A 23,959-nucleotide genomic window follows, 5' to 3' on the forward strand; every position below is an offset into this window, starting at 1 on the left:
CTCATTATGTGAGTTTATGTTCACTAACTACTGTTGATAATACACAAACTGTACAAAAATGGTAAAAAGCTGACTTCATTTGAATGATAATGTCAATTTTACACATGTTAAACACATTTATTTTTGTAATGCAGGGTAATTTCATCCCTACTTTAATATTGTGTTACTGTGTCTTTAAATATGCCAAATATCTACGAACACAAAAAAGTGCAGCGTGATCATCTCACTCTAGCGAACATCTTTGTTTTCTTCTATCGTGCTCAGCTTTGAATGGCTCTGTGCAGACCTGTCGCAGTCCCCAAAATTAAAACAACTTAAGAGTCAGATGACCATTGAATTTTGTGCTGGAAACGATCATGAAGTTTCAGAATTTAACTTGGCAGCCACGGCGTCGAGCTAAACTACCTGCTGTATTAGTACAGACAATCTATTCAGGTGAGTTCATTACTGTGATGTCCAAATGTTAGCCACATTAGCATAAAGGACCCCGCCGTCGTGTAGTGGTTTGCGTTCTGGACTTTAGAGCGGACCCCTCAGGTTTGAATTTCTATTAGTAACACTAAGATTAAAAAGATTTTAAAATTCGTAAGCCGAAAGAAACAAACAAAAGCCACGTTAGCATAAAGCGCATGTTGATTAGCAGTAAGGATAGCCTCATGCTTTATAAAAAAAAACAGCTGGGATAACTGAGGATGATGGAACTGTTTTTGCCCATGTGAAGGTGTTTTTCTTTCTTTTTGTGCAGTTGCACTTGATTCATGTCTATTGTAAGTATGCTGTTTTGGCAAACTTTGGCTCTCAGGCCCATTTAATGCAACAAGTAGATGAAGTTACCTTGAGATTCTCCTGTATGGATACTTATGTAATTAATATTTGTTTAAACTGTGATTATAAAAGCAACGTTAAAGTGCACTGTGCATTTGTGAGACAAGAACAAATATACATAATATACAAATATACATTTGATGGTTTGTAAGAAATACTTGAACATTAAGGCTAACGTCATGTTCAATGTTAATGCTAAATAGTTTTATTGAGTTTTATTAGTTTTATTATTACTATGGTAAATGAACACTTAAATAAGATTCATAGAGCAGCTGTTGTGCAAAAGAAGCTTCCCCCAAGGGGCATTTATGATTCTGATTTGAGGATTTATGAAACTTTGGTTAGTAATTGTCCTGCACATCTGTGTATGCTGTTTTTTTTTTTGTAGATGTCTTCTGTGCATGTGGATTGTATCATCCATCTACCACCATAGCCGCCTCCTCCTCGGATCACCTCATCTCCATCATCCATCCACGCTTCAGCTTCACTCCACCAGTCATCTCTTGAATTCATTGTTCCTGTCTTCAAAGGACTAGACGCCAAGGTGGGGTTACAATATCAATCCATAAAAAAAGAAAAAAATGTCAATCTTAACTATTATGATAATGTGATTGCCGTTGTGCAAGTGTACAAGAAGTTAACCCCCACAGAGTCACTTCTGTTCCTTCTCTAGTGTTGCAAAAAAGTTCCCCAAAAATAAACTAGCTCCCTTAAGTGAACGCTTGTGAAGTTTTGTTCCATACTAGAGACATTATTTTTCTGTAATTTGTGGTAAAATTCCGAACCGTGTGACCTCCAGGCAGTTCAACAACGTCCAGTACTACAGCAGTTTTACATGTTCCATGCCACCTTTGTGCAGATGTTTTGACAGCAAATAAGTAGATGTGGTCAATTAGGGGGAATTATGTCACATGCTCCTTGAGTGGACTTCATATGGGGCCTCCTCATTCTAGAGACCTCCCGCTAGGTAGCTGGTCAGCAGGGGGTTCTGCAGTTGTATGCTGTTGCCATGGTGTTGGCAAAGAAATCATTGCTAATGTTATATATTGTCAGTTTTCACAGCACACTGCTGCAAAATACATTTTTTTTAAAGTATCTTTCTTTGAAACATTATAAACTGCCATGCAAGCAATAATTAATAAATAAGTATTACGCATACCTTTAATGATGAATTATGATAGGGGAGCTTATTTTGAACATTATTTGTGGCACAAAATAGATCAACTTGATTGATAAGGGAAATTATTAAATAACGATGCGTGTAGGCAGTCGGTGACGAGCATGCAAGCTAACGTTATAGTGGACAAGCAATTGGTATGTCAATGAAATCAATATATGAGTTTAAATTTAGTGAAGAAGGCATTAATGGCAAGGTGAGTTGTGTCAAAGATGTGTATTCATACACATAACTTGTCACAGAACTGTAAAAATATAACTTGACCTTATTGTAACATTATGGTTGCTTTCCCTGCTGAAAAAAACAGCGAAGACCAGCATGAAAAAATTATGCTAGACTAGCATAAACCAGCATAGATCAGCATGGAAATTATGCTGCTCTATGCCAGTCATTGGTTAGATACAGATACATATTTACACATGACTGATACACTTGGGAAAATGAAGGGGGGAAATAACCACTTCCTAGACTTCTTCCTTGTCCCATGGGGCTGAATTCCAGCACTGAGCTTTGTCTTTGTTTTCCAGACAATCACTTCACTAAAGATTGAAAATACAGAATCTCTTCTCTTCTCGAGATAAATATACTCTAACGTTTCATCAGTTATGTTTTTTTTGTTAAAGTCTGACTGGAATGCTTTGATCTTTTTGTAAGATTGATTTTTGTCTATAAAAATCTGATTACCCAGTAGCCGTGAATGCAGCATGAATCCATTAATATTGAATGGCTGTATGTGCTGTGATGAGTCATGGCCATGGCCACAGATTTGGCCTGCTCCTAATGATAAAAGATGTTGTTCACACTAAATGAAAGATTTCCTATGGGAACATAAATGACATGGCCTTTCTTTTAGTTAGGAATGTCTCCTTTTTTCCTGAACATTTGTGAAGCTGCATAACGGAATTGAGTTTAATTGATGGCTTTGTGGGCTTATTAGAATGCGGCTACTACACTATTAAAAAACTGAGAAGCAGCCCGAGGGTGATGTGATAGAGTTCATGGCAGAAAGGTCATTTATATTTGATAGGAAGTCATTCAATCCCATCCATTTTTTAAAAGACAACACCTTCAGTACCGGCCATATTAAACAGAAAAGGTTTGTTTCTACCTTTTGGTGGTATGACATGAAATTTTCACATTTGTAACTGAACTATATGTGTGCATGTGTGTGTGCATGTGTTAAAATGTTCCTAAAATGTGTAACCAGCACGTTACACTCCTCCACGCTTTCTCACTTCCTCCTTCCTGTCATGTGTTTTTACCATCAAAGTGATAAAATACACATGTGCCACCTTGTGGCTGTTTTTATGGAATAAATTGGCTCTGAAGTGAAATGCATTAGTGGGAAGTTACATCATCACCTCTTTTTGCCTTTTGAGCAAAAAACTTAAAATATGTTCGAGTGAATAATTCACTTAAATGATGGGAAACATTGTTCTGTAATAGTTTCCAGCCATGTTGTTCTGACTTAGGTTGAATTCTTGCATCCAACATTATGTAACTTCACTGTCATAGACTCATATGTCATTGTGATACTAAACATACATTGGACGTGATTGACAGCTTAAATCTATGTTGCCATGATAACAAATTAAATAAAACGTACACAAAGTCATGCTTGTTAACTTGAAACCTCAGCGATTCCAATCAAAGCCCACTCATTTATCGGCAAATGAAATGTGTTTTCACACTGAATACTGATTTTGGACTAACAATTGAGGAAATGACAAGCCAATTAATGTAATGCCAAGAGTTTCCAGCAACACAATGCAGTAGTGCATGAATATATTTCCCCACAGAACTCACAGCTCCTCTAAATAAAAAATGCAATCAAAGTAATGAATGGAAATGATCACAAAGAATATCCATAATGTAACGTTCGGGTGCTATCCAGGAACCCTGGCATATTGACATGAACTCTCAATTATTTTCATTAGAGCATTCAAGTGAGAACTGGACGATGGGTTTTTGTTTTGTGTTTGTAGCCGAACCTAGCCATTTTGCAATTTACTGGTCATTAAAAACTATTGTAACAACATATTAATATTATATATTAATATTAGATACAGTACATGCAGCTGCATTGTACATCAACAAGGAAGATGGACGACAAGAGCCCAGAATAAGTCTATGTAGCAGTTGCCACGTCCCTCTAGAAAGTGAAATGTCTAAACAAAAATATTAAAATAAATAAAAAATGACAAAAAATAAATATAAGTATTAACATGCAGAAAAAGGATGCATTTCTTTAATGGTCCACAGGATTTCTACGTACATTAATCTACATCCATCTTGTCATCCATTGAATTCTCAACAGCTGATTTTACTGTAAATCTATTTTTCTGTGCTCATTTATTTCATGCATCTCATGCTGCGGGCGCCTGTTTGAGAACCAAAGAGATTGGATGTCAGAATCAGTTTTCACTAATGTCCCCCCTCTCGTTGCACATTTACTAACACTCACACACAATCATTTTGCTGAGCCATCTGCTGGAGGCTTTGAAAGCCAGTTTAGTAGGACAGTGAGTGCAAAGAGAGGGGGGGTGAAAATGGGGACAAGTGGATTAAGACAACAGACAAAAAAGAACCATAATGGCTTTGTCGCCACCTTGTCATGAACTTCATTACATCAAATTATCTTTATTCTTTTTACCATTTTATCACTGACCTAAGAGTGGGATGAAGACTTTATGAAGTACAGTAGACTGTGTGTTTACATATGTAATGGATGCCATGGACATCATTTTGACAGACCATCCTTTTAGCTCGATGGCTAGCACTCTCAACCATTGCAGTTTGTTTCCAGACCCGGCCATGATAAGTAATAATAATAATAATAATAATACATTTATTTTCATAGAAAACGTGTTTTTCTAAGTCCAATTTTTAACATTGGAGCCCTTGGGACATGCAATAACAACCTTTGATCGCCTATACACTCGTATTAAAATAAGACGTTAGGGATTATTGTGCTTTTTGTGAGATAATTCAAACTTTCAACACGTTTTGTTTTTCTGCGATCAAGTCTGGTGCTTGGTGTTTCACCAACCATTACAGTATCAGTACTGACAACTAGTGACCTATGTAGAAAACGTCTTGAATGAATCTCCTGAATGGCTTATATTTGTATTTTAGTGCAGTTAGCCATTATGCTTGAAAATGCTTAATTTACGAGAAAAAATAGTTTTGTGTCACGCAAAATGTGATGTGTAAAGTGATGAGCTACGGATGTTAAAATGTTACTTCAAACCTGTAGTGTTAATCATAATTGGATGGATTATGTCTATATCCAATGGAAAAATTATTTTCTATGGGAAAAAAATGTTGATCAGCTGTTTTATTTTTGACAACCAAATTCCTTATTAAGCTAAGTGATCCATTTGGAATCAATGGGGTATTGATCAGTGCAGTGTACTTACAAATGAGTAGTTCTGCCATGAGGCAATTTAGTCTACGTCCACTTTGCCCTTAACGATTACTGATAAAGCTCCCCTTACGTCACTCTTGACTTAGACTGTTTCCGTCTCTGCCCAAAAGCCCAATTTGCTCGCCACAAGAATCTGTCAGTGATGTTATCTGCAAGGAAAGTCAATCTCCGTCTCAAACCCATCCATCTGTCTTTTGTCAACACCTTGTAAAGCCACATTATGTAATAATGGAGTAGTATGTAATCAATTTTCACATAATTATGTAAGAACTCTGCATTTTGTAATAAAACTGTTAAACACATTATGTAATAAATTTTGCCTCATTTTGTAACAATTTGTTATATATTGCAAAACGTATTAGCATATGTGGATGGTTTCGTAATAAACCATTGAAGTTGATCCTTTGATGAGATCAAATCAGATGAAACTGAATTTGTTATAATGTAGAATGTGTTTAAGATACAGGCAAAAACTAGACTGAGTACAACTGACATGGAAATTTGTTATAATGTTACACATAACATAAAGCATAAAAAACACATACAACTATGGGACAGAAAAAATCTTTATTCCATCAAAGACTAATAGCATGTTTTTTTATGTTTTGATGAAGTAAAAAAAAAAGATGCACTATGTAATAAACTGATTTTGCCCTTTATCAATATGCTCTAAAATGTGCTGTAGTCATTTTTTTAAATAAAATATTGAGTGATTTAACCCTTACATTTGTGTAAATATCTTAATTATCCTAAGCCAATGCAACTAAGTTACCATGGCAAAATCATTCATAGCTTGAGTAAACCTAAACCTAAAATTTGACTTTTGATGCCCGTTCAACATGGACCCCCTCTGGGGCTTGCCAGCTCTGTCTAACGGTATGCGGAGTGTTATAATCTGGAGCTGCTTTGGCTGCTGGATCATATGGTGTAAAGTATCTTGCCATATGAACACACATGATTTTCCTTTTGACTGAACAGTGGTGTACTACACCGGTACACTTAGCAAAATGCCTCTTTTGTACTGGTACTTTTCCTCTCTGGAGAAAACACAACGAGTTACCATAAAATGTAATAACCAAAAAAAAACCCACTTGAAATCAAGTTGTTTGGAACAACATGGGCACTGTAAAATGCACTTGTCTGCTGCACGAGGATGTAGAAATCTTCCCACACCGTCATCAGAGGCCCGAGCAGAACCCAAAGAAGGCTAAAATTGCTTCTTTTCCATGGGTTGATTTTTTTTTTTTTTTTACAAAAATGGTAAGGGGTTACCCTTAGCATTTTTGGGTTTTTCTGTTGCAAGGTGATGTAGAAAACTCCCACACCATGATCGGAGTTCCCGGCAGAACTCTTAAATTTTTAGTCACAAATCATATAAACATTTTTTTGACCAGAAAAGTGCAAGTTGAAAAAAACAGGGGAAAAAAACGACATACTAACCCCCTTACGTTTTTTGTCAAAAATCACCACACTTAAACACTGGCAATTTATGCCCTTTTTGGGTGCCTCTGGGGCCCCTGATGAGTGTGTGTGAGGTTTCCCGTGTTTTTTTGACCAGAAAAGTACATTAGAAGCAAGTTGAAAAAAATTGAAAAAAACGACATACTGGCGTTTTTTGTCAAAATCACCGCCCTCAAACATGGGCATTTTATGCCCTTTTTGAGTGCCTCTGGGGCCTCTGATGAGTGTGTGTGAGGTTTTCCGGGTTTTTTTTTGACCAAAAAAGTGCATTAGAAGCAAGTTGAAAGAAACGGAAAAAAACGACATACTAACCCCTTACGTTTTTTGTCAAAAATCACCGCCCTCAAACATTGGCATTTTATGCCCTTTTGGGGTACCTCTGGGGTCCCTCTTTAGCGTGTGTGAGGTTTCCCCTTTATTTTTGACCAGAAAAGTGCATGAGAAGCAAGTTGAAAAAACTGAAAAAAACGACATACTAACCCCTTACGTTTTTTTGTCAGAAATTACAAAATTCAAACACTGGCATTTTATGTCCTTTTTGGGTGTCTCTGGGGCCCCTGATGAGTGTGTGTGAGGTTTCCCGTGGTTTTTTGACCAGAAAAGTGCATGAGAAGCAAGTTGAAAAAACTGAAAAAAACGACATACTAACCCCTTACGTTTTTTTGTCAGAAATTACAAAATTGAAACACTGGCATTTTATGCCATTTTTGGATGCCTCTGGGGTCCCTCTTTAGCATGTGTGAGGTTTCCCCTTTATTTTTGAACAGAAAAGTGCATTAGAAGCCAGCTGAAAAAATTGAAAGAAACGACACGTTTTTTGTCAAAAATCACCGACCTCAAACATGGGCATTTTATGCCCTTTTTGAGTGCCTCTGGGGCCTCTGATGAGTGTGTGTGAGGTTTTCCGTGTTTTTTTTTTACCAAAAAAGTGCATTAGAAGCAAGTTGAAAAAAACGGAAAAAAAACGACATACTAACCCCTTACGTTTTTTGTCAAAAATCACCACACTTAAACACTGGCAATTTATGCCCTTTTTGGGTGCCTCTGGGGCCCCTGATGAGTGTGTGTGAGGTTTCCCGTGTTTTTTTGACCAGAAAAGTACATTAGAAGCAAGTTGAAAAAAACGGAAAAAAACGACATACTAACCCCTTACGTTTTTTGTCAAAAATCACCGCCCTCAAACATTGGCATTTTATGCCCTTTTGGGGTACCTCTGGGGTCCCTCTTTAGCGTGTGTGAGGTTTCCCCTTTATTTTTGACCAGAAAAGTGCATGAGAAGCAAGTTGAAAAAACTGAAAAAAACGACATACTAACCCCTTACGTTTTTTTGTCAGAAATCACAAAATTCAAACACTGGCATTTTATGTCCTTTTTGGGTGTCTCTGGGGCCCCTGATGAGTGTGTGTGAGGTTTCCCGTGGTTTTTTGACCAGAAAAGTGCATGAGAAGCAAGTTGAAAAAACTGAAAAAAACGACATACTAACCCCTTACATTTTTTTGTCAGAAATTACAAAATTCAAACACTGGCATTTTATGCCATTTTTGGATGCCTCTGGGGTCCCTCTTTAGCATGTGTGAGGTTTCCCCTTTATTTTTGAACAGAAAAGTGCATTAGAAGCCAGCTGAAAAAATTGAAAGAAACGACACGTTTTTTGTCAAAAATCACCGACCTCAAACATGGGCATTTTATGCCCTTTTTGAGTGCCTCTGGGGCCTCTGATGAGTGTGTGTGAGGTTTTCCGTGTTTTTTTTGACCAAAAAAGTGCATTAGAAGCAAGTTGAAAAAAACGGAAAAAAACGACATACTAACCCCTTACGTTTTTTGTCAAAAATCACCACACTTAAACACTGGCAATTTATGCCCTTTTTGGGTGCCTCTGGGGCCCCTGATGAGTGTGTGTGAGGTTTCCCGTGTTTTTTTGACCAGAAAAGTACATTAGAAGCAAGTTGAAAAAAATTGAAAAAAACGACATACTGGCGTTTTTTGTCAAAATCACCGCCCTCAAACATGGGCATTTTATGCCCTTTTTGAGTGCCTCTGGGGCCTCTGATGAGTGTGTGTGAGGTTTTCCGTGTTTTTTTTGACCAAAAAAGTGCATTAGAAGCAAGTTGAAAAAAACGGAAAAAAACGACATACTAACCCCTTACGTTTTTTGTCAAAAATCACCGCCCTCAAACATTGGCATTTTATGCCCTTTTGGGGTACCTCTGGGGCCTCTGATGAGTGTGTGTGAGGTTTTCCGTGTTTTTTTTTACCAAAAAAGTGCATTAGAAGCAAGTTGAAAGAAACGGAAAAAAACGACATACTAACCCCTTACGTTTTTTGTCAAAAATCACCGCCCTCAAACATTGGCATTTTATGCCCTTTTGGGGTACCTCTGGGGTCCCTCTTTAGCGTGTGTGAGGTTTCCCCTTTATTTTTGACCAGAAAAGTGCATGAGAAGCAAGTTGAAAAAACTGAAAAAAACGACATGCTAACCCCTTACGTTTTTTTGTCAGAAATTACAAAATTCAAACACTGGCATTTTATGCCATTTTTGGATGCCTCTGGGGTCCCTCTTTAGCATGTGTGAGGTTTCCCCTTTATTTTTGAACAGAAAAGTGCATTAGAAGCCAGCTGAAAAAATTGAAAGAAACGACACGTTTTTTGTCAAAAATCACCGACCTCAAACATGGGCATTTTATGCCCTTTTTGAGTGCCTCTGGGGCCTCTGATGAGTGTGTGTGAGGTTTTCCGTGTTTTTTTTGACCAAAAAAGTGCATTAGAAGCAAGTTGAAAAAAACGGAAAAAAACGACATACTAACCCCTTACGTTTTTTGTCAAAAATCACCACACTTAAACACTGGCAATTTATGCCCTTTTTGGGTGCCTCTGGGGCCCCTGATGAGTGTGTGTGAGGTTTCCCGTGTTTTTTTGACCAGAAAAGTACATTAGAAGCAAGTTGAAAAAAATTGAAAAAAACGACATACTGGCGTTTTTTGTCAAAATCACCGCCCTCAAACATGGGCATTTTATGCCCTTTTTGAGTGCCTCTGGGGCCTCTGATGAGTGTGTGTGAGGTTTTCCGTGTTTTTTTTGACCAAAAAAAGTGCATTAGAAGCAAGTTGAAAAAAACGGAAAAAAACGACATACTAACCCCTTACGTTTTTTGTCAAAAATCACCGCCCTCAAACATTGGCATTTTATGCCCTTTTGGGGTACCTCTGGGGCCTCTGATGAGTGTGTGTGAGGTTTTCCGTGTTTTTTTTTTACCAAAAAAGTGCATTAGAAGCAAGTTGAAAAAAACGGAAAAAAACGACATACTAACCCCTTACGTTTTTTGTCAAAAATCACCGCCCTCAAACATTGGCATTTTATGCCCTTTTGGGGTACCTCTGGGGTCCCTCTTTAGCGTGTGTGAGGTTTCCCCTTTATTTTTGACCAGAAAAGTGCATGAGAAGCAAGTTGAAAAAACTGAAAAAAACGACATACTAACCCCTTACGTTTTTTTGTCAGAAATTACAAAATTCAAACACTGGCATTTTATGTCCTTTTTGGGTGTCTCTGGGGCCCCTGATGAGTGTGTGTGAGGTTTCCCGTGGTTTTTTGACCAGAAAAGTGCATGAGAAGCAAGTTGAAAAAACTGAAAAAAACGACATACTAACCCCTTACGTTTTTTTGTCAGAAATTACAAAATTCAAACACTGGCATTTTATGCCATTTTTGGATGCCTCTGGGGTCCCTCTTTAGCATGTGTGAGGTTTCCCCTTTATTTTTGAACAGAAAAGTGCATTAGAAGCCAGCTGAAAAAATTGAAAGAAACGACACGTTTTTTGTCAAAAATCACCGACCTCAAACATGGGCATTTTATGCCCTTTTTGAGTGCCTCTGGGGCCTCTGATGAGTGTGTGTGAGGTTTTCCGTGTTTTTTTTTGACCAAAAAAGTGCATTAGAAGCAAGTTGAAAAAAACGGAAAAAAACGACATACTAACCCCTTACGTTTTTTGTCAAAAATCACCACACTTAAACACTGGCAATTTATGCCCTTTTTGGGTGCCTCTGGGGCCCCTGATGAGTGTGTGTGAGGTTTCCCGTGTTTTTTTGACCAGAAAAGTACATTAGAAGCAAGTTGAAAAAAATTGAAAAAAACGACATACTGGCGTTTTTTGTCAAAATCACCGCCCTCAAACATGGGCATTTTATGCCCTTTTTGAGTGCCTCTGGGGCCTCTGATGAGTGTGTGTGAGGTTTTCCGTGTTTTTTTTGACCAAAAAAGTGCATTAGAAGCAAGTTGAAAAAAACGGAAAAAAACGACATACTAACCCCTTACGTTTTTTGTCAAAAATCACCGCCCTCAAACATTGGCATTTTATGCCCTTTTGGGGTACCTCTGGGGCCTCTGATGAGTGTGTGTGAGGTTTTCCGTGTTTTTTTTTACCAAAAAAGTGCATTAGAAGCAAGTTGAAAGAAACGGAAAAAAACGACATACTAACCCCTTACGTTTTTTGTCAAAAATCACCGCCCTCAAACATTGGCATTTTATGCCCTTTTGGGGTACCTCTGGGGTCCCTCTTTAGCGTGTGTGAGGTTTCCCCTTTATTTTTGACCAGAAAAGTGCATGAGAAGCAAGTTGGAAAAAACTGAAAAAAACGACATACTAACCCCTTACGTTTTTTGTCAAAAATCACCACACTTAAACACTGGCAATTTATGCCCTTTTTGGGTGCCTCTGGGGCCCCTGATGAGTGTGTGTGAGGTTTCCCGTGTTTTTTTGACCAGAAAAGTACATTAGAAGCAAGCTGAAAACAATTGAAAAAAACGACATACTGGCGTTTTTTGTCAAAATCACCGACCTCAAACATGGGCATTTTATGCCCTTTTTGAGTGCCTCTGGGGCCTCTGATGAGTGTGTGTGAGGTTTTCCGTGTTTTTTTTGACCAAAAAAGTGCATTAGAAGCAAGTTGAAAAAAACGGAAAAAAACGACATACTAACCCCTTACGTTTTTTGTCAAAAATCACCGCCCTCAAACATTGGCATTTTATGCCCTTTTGGGGTACCTCTGGGGTCCCTCTTTAGCGAGTGTGAGGTTTCCCCTTTATTTTTGACCAGAAAAGTGCATGAGAAGCAAGTTGAAAAAACTGAAAAAAACGACATACTAACCCCTTACGTTTTTTTGTCAGAAATTACAAAATTCAAACACTGGCATTTTATGTCCTTTTTGGGTGTCTCTGGGGCCCCTGATGAGTGTGTGTGAGGTTTCCCGTGGTTTTTTGACCAGAAAAGTGCATGAGAAGCAAGTTGAAAAAACTGAAAAAAACGACATACTAACCCCTTACGTTTTTTTGTCAGAAATTACAAAATTCAAACACTGGCATTTTATGCCATTTTTGGATGCCTCTGGGGTCCCTCTTTAGCATGTGTGAGGTTTCCCCTTTATTTTTGAACAGAAAAGTGCATTAGAAGCCAGCTGAAAAAATTGAAAGAAACGACACGTTTTTTGTCAAAAATCACCGACCTCAAACATGGGCATTTTATGCCCTTTTTGAGTGCCTCTGGGGCCTCTGATGAGTGTGTGTGAGGTTTTCCGTGTTTTTTTTGACCAAAAAAGTGCATTAGAAGCAAGTTGAAAAAAACGGAAAAAAACGACATACTAACCCCTTACGTTTTTTGTCAAAAATCACCACACTTAAACACTGGCAATTTATGCCCTTTTTGGGTGCCTCTGGGGCCCCTGATGAGTGTGTGTGAGGTTTCCCGTGTTTTTTTGACCAGAAAAGTACATTAGAAGCAAGTTGAAAAAAATTGAAAAAAACGACATACTGGCGTTTTTTGTCAAAATCACCGCCCTCAAACATGGGCATTTTATGCCCTTTTTGAGTGCCTCTGGGGCCTCTGATGAGTGTGTGTGAGGTTTTCCGTGTTTTTTTTGACCAAAAAAAGTGCATTAGAAGCAAGTTGAAAAAAACGGAAAAAAACGACATACTAACCCCTTACGTTTTTTGTCAAAAATCACCGCCCTCAAACATTGGCATTTTATGCCCTTTTGGGGTACCTCTGGGGCCTCTGATGAGTGTGTGTGAGGTTTTCCGTGTTTTTTTTTACCAAAAAAGTGCATTAGAAGCAAGTTGAAAGAAACGGAAAAAAACGACATACTAACCCCTTACGTTTTTTGTCAAAAATCACCGCCCTCAAACATTGGCATTTTATGCCCTTTTGGGGTACCTCTGGGGTCCCTCTTTAGCGTGTGTGAGGTTTCCCCTTTATTTTTGACCAGAAAAGTGCATGAGAAGCAAGTTGAAAAAACTGAAAAAAACGACATACTAACCCCTTACGTTTTTTGTCAAAAATCACCACACTTAAACACTGGCAATTTATGCCCTTTTTGGGTGCCTCTGGGGCCCCTGATGAGTGTGTGTGAGGTTTCCCGTGTTTTTTTGACCAGAAAAGTACATTAGAAGCAAGCTGAAAAAAATTGAAAAAAACGACATACTGGCGTTTTTTGTCAAAATCACCGACCTCAAACATGGGCATTTTATGCCCTTTTTGAGTGCCTCTGGGGCCTCTGATGAGTGTGTGTGAGGTTTTCCGTGTTTTTTTTGACCAAAAAAGTGCATTAGAAGCAAGTTGAAAAAAACGGAAAAAAACGACATACTAACCCCTTACGTTTTTTGTCAAAAATCACCGCCCTCAAACATTGGCATTTTATGCCCTTTTGGGGTACCTCTGGGGTCCCTCTTTAGCGTGTGTGAGGTTTCCCCTTTATTTTTGACCAGAAAAGTGCATGAGAAGCAAGTTGAAAAAACTGAAAAAAACGACATACTAACCCCTTACGTTTTTTTGTCAGAAATTACAAAATTCAAACACTGGCATTTTATGTCCTTTTTGGGTGTCTCTGGGGCCCCTGATGAGTGTGTGTGAGGTTTCCCGTGGTTTTTTGACCAGAAAAGTGCATGAGAAGCAAGTTGAAAAAACTGAAAAAAACGACATGCTAACCCCTTACGTTTTTTTGTCAGAAATTACAAAATTCAAACACTGGCATTTTATGCCATTTTTGGATGCCTCTGGGGTCCCTCTTTAGCATGTGTGAGGTTTCCCCTTTATTTTTGAACAGAAAAGTGCATTAGAAGCCAGCTGAAAAAATTGAAAGAAACGACACGTTTTTTGTCAAAAATCACCGACCTCAAACATGGGCATTTTATGCCCTTTTTGAGTGCCTCTGGGGCCTCTGATGAGTGTGTGTGAGGTTTTCCGTGTTTTTTTTGACCAAAAAAGTGCATTAGAAGCAAGTTGAAAAAAACGGAAAAAAACGACATACTAACCCCTTACGTTTTTTGTCAAAAATCACCACACTTAAACACTGGCAATTTATGCCCTTTTTGGGTGCCTCTGGGGCCCCTGGTGAGTGTGTGTGAGGTTTCCCGTGTTTTTTTGACCAGAAAAGTACATTAGAAGCAAGTTGAAAAAAATTGAAAAAAACGACATACTGGCGTTTTTTGTCAAAATCACCGCCCTCAAACATGGGCATTTTATGCCCTTTTTGAGTGCCTCTGGGGCCTCTGATGAGTGTGTGTGAGGTTTTCCGTGTTTTTTTTGACCAAAAAAGTGCATTAGAAGCAAGTTGAAAAAACGGAAAAAAACGACATACTAACCCCTTACGTTTTTTGTCAAAAATCACCGCCCTCAAACATTGGCATTTTATGCCCTTTTGGGGTACCTCTGGGGCCTCTGATGAGTGTGTGTGAGGTTTCCCCTTTATTTTTGACCAGAAAAGTGCATGAGAAGCAAGTTGAAAAAACTGAAAAAAACGACATACTAACCCCTTACGTTTTTTTGTCAGAAATTACAAAATTCAAACACTGGCATTTTATGCCATTTTTGGATGCCTCTGGGGTCCCTCTTTAGCATGTGTGAGGTTTCCCCTTTATTTTTGAACAGAAAAGTGCATTAGAAGCCAGCTGAAAAAATTGAAAGAAACGACACGTTTTTTGTCAAAAATCACCGACCTCAAACATGGGCATTTTATGCCCTTTTTGAGTGCCTCTGGGGCCTCTGATGAGTGTGTGTGAGGTTTTCCGTGTTTTTTTTTTACCAAAAAAGTGCATTAGAAGCAAGTTGAAAAAAACGGAAAAAAACGACATACTAACCCCTTACGTTTTTTGTCAAAAATCACCGCCCTCAAACATTGGCATTTTATGCCCTTTTGGGGTACCTCTGGGGTCCCTCTTTAGCGTGTGTGAGGTTTCCCCTTTATTTTTGACCAGAAAAGTGCATGAGAAGCAAGTTGAAAAAACTGAAAAAAACGACATACTAACCCCTTACGTTTTTTTGTCAGAAATTACAAAATTCAAACACTGGCATTTTATGTCCTTTTTGGGTGTCTCTGGGGCCCCTGATGAGTGTGTGTGAGGTTTCCCGTGGTTTTTTGACCAGAAAAGTGCATGAGAAGCAAGTTGAAAAAACTGAAAAAAACGACATACTAACCCCTTACGTTTTTTTGTCAGAAATTACAAAATTCAAACACTGGCATTTTATGCCATTTTTGGATGCCTCTGGGGTCCCTCTTTAGCATGTGTGAGGTTTCCCCTTTATTTTTGAACAGAAAAGTGCATTAGAAGCCAGCTGAAAAAATTGAAAGAAACGACACGTTTTTTGTCAAAAATCACCGACCTCAAACATGGGCATTTTATGCCCTTTTTGAGTGCCTCTGGGGCCTCTGATGAGTGTGTGTGAGGTTTTCCGTGTTTTTTTTGACCAAAAAAGTGCATTAGAAGCAAGTTGAAAAAAACGGAAAAAAACGACATACTAACCCCTTACGTTTTTTGTCAAAAATCACCACACTTAAACACTGGCAATTTATGCCCTTTTTGGGTGCCTCTGGGGCCCCTGATGAGTGTGTGTGAGGTTTCCCGTGTTTTTTTGACCAGAAAAGTACATTAGAAGCAAGTTGAAAAAAATTGAAAAAAACGACATACTGGCGTTTTTTGTCAAAATCACCGCCCTCAAACATGGGCATTTTATGCCCTTTTTGAGTGCCTCTGGGGCCTCTGATGAGTGTGTGTGAGGTTTTCCGTGTTTTTTTTGACCAAAAAAGTGCATTAGAAGCAAGTTGAAAAAAACGGAAAAAAACGACATACTAACCCCTTACGTTTTTTGTCAAAAATCACCGCCCTCAAACATTGGCATTTTATGCCCTTTTGGGGTACCTCTGGGGTCCCTCTTTAGCGTGTGTGAGGTTTCCCCTTTATTTTTGACCAGAAAAGTGCATGAGAAGCAAGTTGAAAAAACTGAAAAAAACGACATACTAACCCCTTACGTTTTTTTGTCAGAAATTACAAAATTCAAACACTGGCATTTTATGCCATTTTTGGATGCCTCTGGGGTCCCTCTTTAGCATGTGTGAGGTTTCCCCTTTATTTTTGAACAGAAAAGTGCATTAGAAGCCAGCTGAAAAAATTGAAAGAAACGACACGTTTTTTGTCAAAAATCACCGACCTCAAACATGGGCATTTTATGCCCTTTTTGAGTGCCTCTGGGGCCTCTGATGAGTGTGTGTGAGGTTTTCCGTGTTTTTTTTGACCAAAAAAGTGCATTAGAAGCAAGTTGAAAAAAACGGAAAAAAACGACATACTAACCCCTTACGTTTTTTGTCAAAAATCACCACACTTAAACACTGGCAATTTATGCCCTTTTTGGGTGCCTCTGGGGCCCCTGATGAGTGTGTGTGAGGTTTCCAGTGTTTTTTTGACCAGAAAAGTACATTAGAAGCAAGTTGAAAAAAATTGAAAAAAACAACATACTGGCGTTTTTTGTCAAAATCACCGCCCTCAAACATGGGCATTTTATGCCCTTTTTGAGTGCCTCTGGGGCCTCTGATGAGTGTGTGTGAGGTTTTCCGTGTTTTTTTTTGACCAAAAAAGTGCATTAGAAGCAAGTTGAAAAAAACTGAAAAAAACGACATACTAACCCCTTACGTTTTTTGTCAAAAATCACCGCCCTCAAACATTGGCATTTTATGCCCTTTTGGGGTACCTCTGGGGTCCCTCTTTAGCGTGTGTGAGGTTTCCCCTTTATTTTTGACCAGAAAAGTGCATGAGAAGCAAGTTGAAAAAACTGAAAAAAACGACATACTAACCCCTTACGTTTTTTTGTCAGAAATTACAAAATTCAAACACTGGCATTTTATGCCATTTTTGGATGCCTCTGGGGTCCCTCTTTAGCATGTGTGAGGTTTCCCCTTTATTTTTGAACAGAAAAGTGCATTAGAAGCCAGCTGAAAAAATTGAAAGAAACGACACGTTTTTTGTCAAAAATCACCGACCTCAAAAATTCGCATTTTATGCCCTTTTTGGGTGCCTCTGGGGCCCCTGATGCGTGTGTGTGAGGTTTCCCGTGGTTTTTTGACTAGAAAAGTGCATTAGAAGCAAGTTGAAAAAAATGAAAAAAACGACATACTAACCCCTTACGTTTTTTGTCAAAAATCACCGCCCTCAAGCATGGGCATTTTAAGCCCTTTTTGGGTGCTTTTGGGTCCCCTGTTGAGTGTCTGTGGGGTTTCTATTTCAGTGGTTAAATACAAAAAACAATGCACCTAATTGTTACTTTTTCAAACACTACTCCATCTTTTACTCCACTCAGTCACTCCGTCATTCCTGGGAAGGACCTCACAAATGAATCAAGTGCACCTTGGAGAGTCTTTGCATATACATCATATTGCTTTTCCTGACATGGAAAAAATGGCATCACAGATCTGACGAATGAGTCACATTTTGCTCCGGCAAACTTTGGAGATGCGGCACTGATTGCATTTGATTGATGGTCAAGCCACCATGAGCCGGGAAAAAGAGATTCTCATCAAAAAAAGGTTGTCAAGATAAAGAACAAAAACAGCTGCTTGAATCTATCATACTTTTCATAGCTCAAAGAAAAAAATGCACATTTACCCGTCTGTTTGGGTGTAAACACATTATGTTTGGAGGATTAACATCAAGATGTCTGTCAAGGAAAGGTGGATTAAATGTATGATTATTGCCTCATTCAAATCCAAATAAAATTTTATTTGAATAGCACTTTAGAACATCTCAGTGGTGGCCAAACTGCTTCACAAGATTAAAAACTTACAACAAATAAGAACTGGGCAAGATCGAATAGAAAAACTCCACAAATGGCGAAAACATCAACATTCTTAAGACAGGCCGGTTAGAAAAAATGACCCCAAGAGCACAGTGACAACTCATCCAAGGAGTTGCAAAAGGCCCCACAACAACATCTGAGAAATGCAGGCCTCACTTGCCTCAGTTAAGGTCAGTCTTCATGACTCCACCATAAGAAAGACACTCGGCAAAAATGGCCTGCATGGCAGAGTTCCAAGACCAAAACCACTGCTGAACAACATTAAATACATTCAATACATACATTTTCATAATACATAATAATAATATAGTACAAATACATTCAATAAAAGAACGTCATACCAACAGTAAAATATGGTGGCGGTAGTGTGGTGGTCTGGTGTTGCTTTGCAGTTACAATGGACTATATTACGTCCCCAGCAACTCTGCAGTTTGAGTGACAGCTTTCACACTTTTTTTTAGAGTTATACTTCCTGTCAGTCTTTTGAAATGTTCCCTTTTATACATGTTTTTACCTCCTGATGCTGCAGTTAAATCGTGTTTTTAAAAATCACCGGTATGTAAATACGAACTGGTTCACAGTTCCTAATGTCCAAAAGGAGTCGGAAAAAGCAAAGCTTATTTCATCTGTTGCAGTACATTTCTTCACTTCCCTTATTTCATATGTAATATGTATGTAAAAAATGAATAATAAATTGGGTGTACTGTGAGGTGAATCAGGGCTAAAGACAATGTATTCTGCTTATTTATTTCATAATCAATTCATATATTTCATTGCTTGTTTATTTATATTTCATTATTATTTGTATTTATTGAATATTTGTACTAATTACTTATATAATAGTCTTTTCCTGATGGTGCTGTAGTACAGAGGTGCCAAAGGATGCCACTGCCCAGTTTGATATTTTTACATATATTTTATAAAAGTGCTACAAAAATATCTATATTTAACTTTAACTTTTTCTTCTTTAAATTGTGCCTTTTTGCCCTATGTTTCCCCATTTCTGCTGTTTTTTTTTTTTTTTAGTGTTTAGTGATTTTATATTTCTACAACATGCCGCGGGCCAATAATAAACGAGTCGCAAGCTGCAAATGGCCCCGGGACACACTTTGGTAACCCCTGCTGTCGCGTACTGAAAAGTGACATCAAAAACCCCACTGAAATCCCCAATGCATTATGAATTCAATGAATCTGTCTGAACCGCAAAATATACCAGTTTATTATTTCCTATATACATTTGTATCACACTGCATTTTATTGTATTCCTATTTAATTGTAGCACAATAAACCCTCCTTACACTCCATTATCACATCCCTGCTAAATCCCAGTCATTGTGGAACAAACTCCTAACTTAATCCATCTTTAATGGTCAAATGTCCTTTTACATCAGGGAGGAGAATGTCTCTGGTGGGGTGGATTCTTGCCTGGGAGCATGTCTTATTATTATTATATGGAGCAGATGTTAAACATAATCACAGTTGCATCCTAATTTAATGAGCCCTGCAGGGTCATCATAATAAGTCCCATTAAATAGCACATTCCAGCAAAAAAAAAAAAAAAAAAGGGGGGGGGTCCTAAATGCTACTCACTCAGTTTCCTGTTTCTGCTGTGGGGCATCATAACTATACAATTCTTTCAGTTTGTAACATAAATACAAAAGGTATACAAACTGCAGCAGTCTTTACACAGAGTGCAGAAAGTAGAAAATGTTACCAAAATGACTTTTCACTCATAAGTCTTGCACATAATTAGAGTTAAATGTGGTACGTTATTGTGTCTCGTTAATGGAATTCCAAACTATTCAATCAACACAAAATAGAACCTTATTGTGGGTATGTTATCATACACCACTAACAATCATGATCCATGTATCGTGTAATATCCAAAAGTATTTATACTTACAGTAAATTCTGGTGATTAAGCTGCATCTACTAAATTTAGAGGAAAAAACAAGATTTGTACATATACTGTACAAGCCGCATGTGTCCAGAACATAAAATGACATATTATGGTATGCACATGTCCGTGATGACCAGGATTTTTTTTCTAAAGACCCAATCACGAGCTATGTAAAAACTAACAACAAGCTCATTGATAATTACAGGAGGTCATTACGCAATATAACAGTTTGACCTACAGTGTCATCTTACAAATAACATGAAACTCACACAGCAACTTGACACTCAACACTAATAAACAAACATGGAAGAATATGACTTTAAAATAACAATGTAGCTATTTTAACATTTACTGCCAGAAAAGTAGTAATGATTTCAGGGAGGCTTACATCACTGCAGCGCTCCAATGAATGCATTGCTCAGATTTATTGGAAAAAAATTGTACATGTTTGAATATTTCTGTATATCTTTCAAGTGTTAAATTAAATTTGTCGTGCCGTTTTTGAAGTCTAGAAGATGTCACAACATCAGAATTAGCCACACCAGTGCATAAACCGAGAAATGAGAAAAAAAATAGTGACTTATATACCAGAATTTACTGTAATACTGTAATAACTCAAGACGATTACAAATAATTATGAAAACTTGAAATGTTACTAAAAACAGTGTCTGTATGCTTATTAAAGATAACAGTTTGACACTGCAACGCATTATTTCTATTTGTGTTATTTTCTCTTGCAAAACAAATAAAAACCATGGGTAGACCAGAGTGGTTCCACTTCTTTAGGTTCTAAATGAGAATGCCGTCTTTTAATGCAAAGGCCTTGATTTCGAGTGAACGCTACACTTAAGAGAAGAAACAGTCCTTGTATCGCCCTTTCTTTAATGGAGGTATAGTCCAACAGATGTCTATCAAGGCTGCACGCCCTTTCCAAAGTCATCTCCTCTCGCCTGCCATCACCAAACTAATGACCGTCTTGTCTGCTTGGCCTCACCTCTCGCCTCACTCACAGGATCTCTATCTCCATGGGAATAAAGCCATCTTAGCATGGCATGTTTTTTTAATATAACCCCCCCCCCCCCCCTACCCCGCCGCCACCCACCGACAGTGCTGCCTATAAATATTTATTAAAGATGTGCCATTAAGATGGGCCAAAGAGGACGGCGAGCAAACAACCTCTTTGTTTGACTTGGCTAATACACGTGTAGTTTAAAGGCCAAATGGCAAAGTGGGTAAAACTGCAGACATGTTCCAGCATCAGGCAGCAAATATTTCTTAGCCGCAGCTTTCACACAAGTCATGATGACATGTGAGGGGACACAGTTAAAAAGTCAGCAAAGGAATACACAATGCATTTAAATAGATGCAGAAACATGGTGAGGAATTTAACTGTGAAATTTGAGCAGTTCACACCAAAAAACCAGAAACACGTCACAAAGTAGTTGGTGTGTCCCTCCACTTTTCCAACTATTCCCCTTTGTCTGTTCGCTTAGACAAGGCATCATCAAAACTGAAGAAAAATAAACAATTTGATTGTTATCCTCATCTCAAACGTTCAATCATTCTAAAATATTGAACAGGTTCTGCTGGGAAAATCAAAGCTGATGTTTAGTTGATGTAATTATTACAAGCCATAGCATGTAAGATAATGATAAAATTAAAAGATATTTGAGTACCAGAAAAATGCAAACAGGAAGCACCAAATACAACGCAGTATGTTCCATCTTGAAGTTAACGTCGTAATTGTGATGCATGAGTTGTGAAGCAGCCATATGCTTGAATTAGTGTTAAGTCTGGCATCTGTTCCTGTTCACAAAGCTGGCAATGAGTAAACAAATGGGTGAAATTTGAGGAAAGTTTGTGTTTACAATCAAGTAATTAGCTAATCAGCAAAGCAAGCGAATCACAATCTGTCACTTTTCATGGCAGACAATGCATTACAGCTTTGATGATATGGATCTTGAACATGGATGGTCTTTGAGTGAGTCGTTATTTACTTTGCAACCATCTGTTGATGAGGCACGAGTTGAGCAAATGCTAAGACTGCTTTGAAGCCTTTTGTAGCAGTATTGATACAAAAGTATAATAATAGAAAATTTATCATCTCAAAATGAAGTCTAATAAAATAAAATGTTTTCCTACTATCAATTTTTTTTTAGACGGGTTCGTTTTTTCATTCATTCATAAATAAGATACCAGTTAAATAATGCTGTAGTGGCCTAGTCAAAGTCCTGACCTGAATCCTACTGAGATGCTGTGGCATGGCAATAAAAAGGCGGTTCACGCTGGAAAACCCTCCAATGTGGTTGAATTACAACAATCTGCAAAGATGAGTGGGACAGAAAAAAACAGACTAATTGAAAGTTATCGAAAATTTTGATAGCATTTGTTGCAGCTGAGGTTGCACCAACCAGTTGTTGGTTGTTTAAGGGGCAATCACTTTTTGACACTCCTTTAACTCATTCGCTACTAAAGACATATTTATATGTTTTTGTCAATCCAAAGACGTATTTATACATCTTTTACGTTTTTTTGCGCAAAAGGCCGTAAAAATGGCCACAAGGCGGAAGAAGTGCATTTTATAAAAGCTCAGCATACATCCTTCCCTTACAGGGAGGCGTGCAGCATGCAAGCAGTTATACATTGAAGGCAAAATTTTAACGCATAAATATGCGTACACAAAGTTCAGTTCCAAATATGAAAGTTGTAAATAGTTATAGTATTCATTAATTCATTCATTCATTCATTCATTTTCTACCGCTATCCCAGCTGTCTTCGGGCGAGAGGCGGGGTACACTCTGGACTGGTGGCCAGCCAATCACAGGGCACATATAGACAAACAACCATTCACACTCACATTCATACCTGTGGACAATTTGGAGTCGCCAATTAACCTAGCATGTTTTTGGAATGTGGGAGGAAACCGTAGTATCCAGAGAAAACCCACGCATGCACGGGGAGAACACGCAAACTCCACACAGAGATGGCCGAGGGTGGAATTCAACTGGGGTCTCCTACTTGTGAGGCCTGTGCGCTAACCACTTGTCTCCCGTGCAGCCTTTAATAAATAATTTTCATGTAAAAGGGTCAAAGCTGTTGTTCTCCTTTTTAGTTGAGAACTAAAATTTTGCTGAAACCTACCCATGTATGTTCTGCTGCTGATTACTAAAGAACCAAAAACGTTAGAAACGTAGTTTTTTTTTCCGCTGAAAGATGAGTCTAATCTTTCTTTTGGGAGGTACAATGTTTATATAGGCCTAGAACACAATATTCTGCGTGCCTTGAAAAATAAGTCAAAATGGGCATTTACTGAGAGGGACTTCTTTGAAAAATGGTTGGGATTGAATGAGTAAATAATAAAGGTTTCATTTAAAAACTGCATTTTGTCTCTCACTAATATTTACATTTGTTTGATGATCTGAAGTGACACACGACTGTCTGTATATATGTGCTGTACATGCATGAATAGATACAAAATATGGAAAAAAAAGCTCTCAGGAAGCCTCCAAATGAACAGAAAGATAATGAAGGAAGACAAGATGTTATCTGAAATAAATAAAGTCCTATCCAGGCAGTTTTACTAGCCCCCAACAACAATATGTTTTATTGGCCGCATATAATACAGCGTGCTATCACTGCAAGGACAGCTGTGCATGCGGCGTCGATGGTGCATGCTAGTATGGTGGCACTTTGCTAATTCGTCTGTCAAGCGTGTTCATTATGATACAAGTGTAAACAGCCATGCAGGACGGACACGCACTCAGTCGTACAACACATTACAGTAATGACAACCGCTCTTATCTTCCATATTGTGGCGAGAGAAAAAGCACCAGATTACTGGGAATAAACATCAGGATGAATCCAAATTGCGCAAACAAATAGTTGTTTTTGTGTAGCGGTGGCCGTTTTTCTATTCCCTTGAGTAGTCAATCAAGCCTGAAATGTACAATAGTGGAAAAGGTAGTGCAGAAATCATGATTTCTTTCCGTTGAACCACCTGCACAAGTTAATACATGCAAGTTCTGCCTTTACAAAAGATAATAATGCTCAGTTTTGAAA

At 38.2% G+C, this 23,959-nt stretch overlaps 1 long non-coding RNA gene across 1 annotated transcript in view; it reads left to right on the plus strand.

Moving 5' to 3' along the window:
- Positions 1-239: 239 nt before the first annotated feature.
- LOC131138294 (uncharacterized) overlaps positions 240-23,959 on the plus strand; it is a 32,832-nt gene continuing 9,112 nt past the window's right edge. The window contains exons 1-2 of the long non-coding RNA XR_009132077.1: positions 240-435; positions 1,214-1,369. This is a non-coding gene — a long non-coding RNA (uncharacterized LOC131138294). The remainder of the gene's footprint in view (positions 436-1,213; positions 1,370-23,959) is intronic.

Source organism: Doryrhamphus excisus, chromosome 11, assembly GCF_030265055.1.
Source record: "Doryrhamphus excisus isolate RoL2022-K1 chromosome 11, RoL_Dexc_1.0, whole genome shotgun sequence".
Classification (NCBI taxonomy): domain Eukaryota; kingdom Metazoa; phylum Chordata; class Actinopteri; order Syngnathiformes; family Syngnathidae; genus Doryrhamphus; species Doryrhamphus excisus.